The sequence below is a fragment of the Trachymyrmex cornetzi genome, unplaced genomic scaffold, assembly GCF_001594075.2.
Source record: "Trachymyrmex cornetzi isolate Tcor2-1 unplaced genomic scaffold, Tcor1.1 scaffold2870, whole genome shotgun sequence".
Classification (NCBI taxonomy): Eukaryota; Metazoa; Arthropoda; class Insecta; order Hymenoptera; family Formicidae; genus Trachymyrmex; species Trachymyrmex cornetzi.
Window position 1 is genome coordinate 1 of NW_017297557.1, and position 4,698 is coordinate 4,698.

Consider the following 4,698-nt stretch of genomic DNA (forward strand, 5'->3'; position numbering starts at 1 on the left):
TCTCCTCAATCGTGGCAAATCTCCGTCCTTTCATTGGTCTTTTCAGTTTTGGGAATAAGAAAGGGTCGCAGGGGCTTTTATGACCCTTTTGAGCAAATCTAGATGGCCATTGACATCATCATTCAATAGTTCCTGAGCGATACTCATGCGACCGTTCTTTTGGTCAAAATTTAGCAATTTCGGAACAAATTTTGCTGCCACATGTTTCATGCCCAAAACATCCGAAAAATTGCTTGGCATGAGCCAACCGATATGCCGACATCCTCAGCAACTTCTCTAATAGTGATTCGACGATTCTCCATAATAATTTTCTTCACTTCTTCGACGTTTTCATCGGTTGTTGATGTGCTGGGGCGTCCAAGGCAGGCATCGTCATTAACATCTTCTCGGCCTTCTGTGAAGAGCTATAAACCACACGTACCACTCATAAACATTTTTTTTACTCAAAGTAGACTCGCCAAATGCCGCAGTCAACATTTCAAGTACGTTAGAGCACTGTATTTGATTTTTCACACAAAATTTAACACAGATTCTCTGACCCATTTTTTTCGATAGCAAAAAATCGCCAAGCACACCAAAACACGTCTAACCTTTATATCTGTGGAAAATAAACTAGACATGCAAAACAGCCGATAATCTTAACATAGGTTGAAGTCAAGTGTATCAACATAATAAAAAAAAATTCGAGAATGTACGTAGCCCGTGAAATTTGAAGTCACCTTTTTTTTTTTAACATATCTCGTAAATCAGAGATTCAGAGTTTGCATCACGATATCTCCGCTCGTAGGGCACATAGAAAAAAAATGAAAGCACTTTTATTATATAATTTAAGTATTGGCATTCGTATTATATCGATTGAGTGTATGTAGAACTTGATCAGTTCAGCCGTTCTTGAGATGTCACAATCTTAATCTGCCACAACTCGTCGATTCGCGTAAAGGAGGCACGGCAGTGTCGCTTCGCGCTGCTTAGACACTACCAGTGTCTCCAGATATATTTTAGTTTCAGTTTTGTGGACACATGATTTAAGTATTTTGTCAAACACTGAAGACGTTCGTTTTTTAATTTTTAATTTTGGACATTACTTTCACAATGTACTTCGAATCGATAATCATTTCAACAATTTGGTTTTATTATAAATGAAATACCTATTAATCTTTTTATTATACTAAAGATGACCTAAAAACAGCATCAAAACGCTTAATTGTACTTTGTTTATTTATATATATATTTTTTACATTAATTGTACTTTATTTATATATATTGTATATATATTTTATACACAAATATTCTGAATTATTTCACAGCTTATTTTCAGTTTCTCATTCTGTTGAATATTAACAAAATTAATAGTAAAAAGGTTTCTATAAACCAAACTTTATAAAACCAATCAAAAATATTTAATAGAAATTGATTTATACCCGTATTCATAGTCCTTCCTTAAGGAATGAGGATTCCTATGAATTATTTCACATTAGCTTATTTTCAGTTTCTCATTCTGTTGAATATTAACAAAATTAACAATAGTAAAAAAGTTTCTATAAACCAAACTTTATAAAACCAATCAACAATATTTAATAGAAATTGATTTATACCCGTATTCATAGTCCTTCCTTAAGGAATGAGGATTCCTTGTTCCTCATTTTACGTTTCATAAACCATCCTTGAACAAACAAGGAGCCTTATTAGCTTCCTTTTCACAAGGGAGGTTACGAGTTTCCTTGAGAAGGTGCAGCCTTCATAACCAATCGAACCACCAAATTTAGTTCGTCACACTAGTCTTTTTATTTTCGATAGCTTTTAATTTAGATCTATCGCATCCATAATTATTTTCGATAGCTTTTTTTTGGAAATAAAATGCGCCAAAAAAAATTTTCTCCTGCATATGGTGAATTCTATTGAAAGCACTGACGCATATTAAAGCCGTTGTACTGATTTAAGTTGAGTATAAAAATAAAATGCAAATATTTCGAATTATGAAATACATATTTTACATATATAATAGTATAATAAAATGTATTGAATATTTAACGATTTAATCGATTTCTATGTTTATTTATAAACATATATTTACGTTATTTTGTGTATGTACGGTGTATGCAGTTTTAATGTGCATCAGTGCACACTGAGTGCGTCCAATCAAATTCGCTATTAGTTTTACTTCTGTCCATTATTGTTGCAAAATGCTTAATCACGACTTTATTTAATCAACAATGCCTTTATAACCTTTATTTATAATTCACGATATTAGGTTTGCATATACTATATGTTATGACATGCTGCTTTCAGTAGGTTACTAAAATCCCTAAAATATTCCTTCCTTCGGGAAGGGAAACTTGAGATCCATTTATGAAACAAGGTGGCCTTGGAGAATCGAGGAATCCTTCATGGAGGCTACTCTTAAAATAAAGAAAGACTATGAATGGATGTTAGTATCTTGAGGAACCATTACTGAACATATATAACTTAATAAAATTTTTCAATTTTATGGAATCACTTAACCTTCTTTGTCATTACTTTCTGGAAACATGCATTCTGTACAGATATTCTTAAAAAATATCAAACATTTATACTTTTAAGCAAATATCCAATAAATAATTATCAATGATTTATCAATAGAACCATGTAGAAAAAAAACTGTATTATATAGTAAAAAGATTGTAGTAGATTTTATTAATTATATCTGTATTAAGCCTGTGTCCAGCCGATAGATATCACAAATAATACAATATCCTACTTTACAACAATGGTTTAATACTTAAATCAAATAGTAACTTTCTATTAAATTAATTTCAGTGATGCATATACACATATACATGATAGTGGCAAATGTTTCGGGCCAATGACATTTTGTACTCTAATTTCTAAAAAAAAGCTTAATAAAATTTTAATTGTTATTGGGTGTTAGTACAAGATGTGAGTAATGAAATCTTGTACTAACACCTGACAATGATTAAAATTTTAACAGACTATTTTTTATAAATTAGAGTACAGAATGTCACTGGCCGGAAACTTTTGCACGTCAATGTATGTACTTAATTAACCATCTTGATATATGCTATATTATGCTAGTACACTATTCTTTAAATACATCACTGAAATTAAAATGATTTAACAGAAAATTATCAGTTGGTACGAGTATTAAACGTGTAAACTAGGGCAATAATGGCAGAAAAAAACATTGAATTTATTTAGATTAATATATTTATAATTTAACATCTGTTTGATTTTTATCATCACTATCGATAAATTTTGCTATATTTTGTGGGTATTTTACTGACAATATTACATATCGCAAAATCTACATTAATGACTATATCATTTACAAAACTTGTAATGAATAATGCAACATCTTTGATAAACTAGCTATGTAAAGTTTACATATATGAGACAAATATCAATTGTTTTCTACAGATCTATATTAGATTATTTAGAGAGCTTTCTAGCAGAGGCACAAATCGACACAAGAGTCATTCCGTCTTTGTTTGTTACTAATTATTGAACAAAGACAGAATGACTCTTGTACAGGGTTGGATTTGATATACATTCTGGAAGTTTGGTACATATGATACGTATGAATGCATATCATACGTAGAATACGTATCAAACTTGTATGATACTTTTAACATAATCCTAACCTCTAATTTATTAATCTTATTGACTAAAAAACAATATATTTAGGTTTTTGAAGTTTTGATATATATTGCTGATTGGGAATAACTCTAAAAATTTTCCAGTTTTATTAAAAATTTAATTTGCAAATAAAAAATGGAAAGGAAATAATAATGAAAATGTAAGTGCAGTATATACATGAATTTGTGTACAATATTAGTAATTCGTTGTAATTTTTGCTTTTATTGCATGGATTTAATTTGAAAGTACACCTAATCTGATTACACCATAATTTTCTAATTAATTTTTATGATTACATGTTGTATTTTAAATTGTTGATATCGCAGTAAAATGTAAATTTGTTTTACCAGTCCAAAACATCTAAATAAGATCATCGGATTAAAAAATGAGGTTATGTGATGTATAATATATAAACGTATGAAAGTGAAGTAGTATCATACTTCAGTATCATACGTAGAATACCTATGTATGATACACAGGGTACGATACGTTCCCAACCCTGCTCTTGTGTCAATTTGTCTCTTGCTAGAAAGCTCCCATAGTTCCACAGAAAGATGTATTAATTGTATAGGATACATTAATTATATATATATATACTAACTTGTAAGAATAATTCATAGAGAATATCCTCAGTGACTTTCTCACTTAGATTTCCACAATAAAGAGTACGTGCATCTTCGTCCATTCTTAGCAAAATTATTTTCTATTTCTTTATATTTGTGAAAAATCTCCTTATAAGAGAATCAGTACCGCTAAACTAAGGCACTATCACGGAGTAAAAAGAAGGAGATCAAACCCGAAGATGAAACATGAGATGCATTCAGTACTACACCCATGAATGCGCTGGAAGGAGTGTTAAGGGGGCCTTTTCATGCAACGCTGAAACGCTTATTTTCTAGCGTCAAGAAATATCGAACCTAAAGGTAAATTTTCACGGGCTGCTCAAACCGGCTGTTTCAGCGACAAAAACAATCACGTGGTCAAAATTGACGAATATCAAATGTCCATTATGATCACGTGATCCTTTTTGTCGCTAAAATAGCCGGTTAGAGCAACTCGTGAAAA

The 4,698-nt window shown here is 30.8% G+C and overlaps 1 pseudogene; it reads right to left on the bottom strand.

Moving 5' to 3' along the window:
• Positions 1-84: 84 nt before the first annotated feature.
• Positions 85-477, bottom strand: LOC108762273 (putative uncharacterized protein FLJ37770; annotated as a pseudogene).
• Between the last annotated feature and the right edge of the window lie 4,221 nt (positions 478-4,698).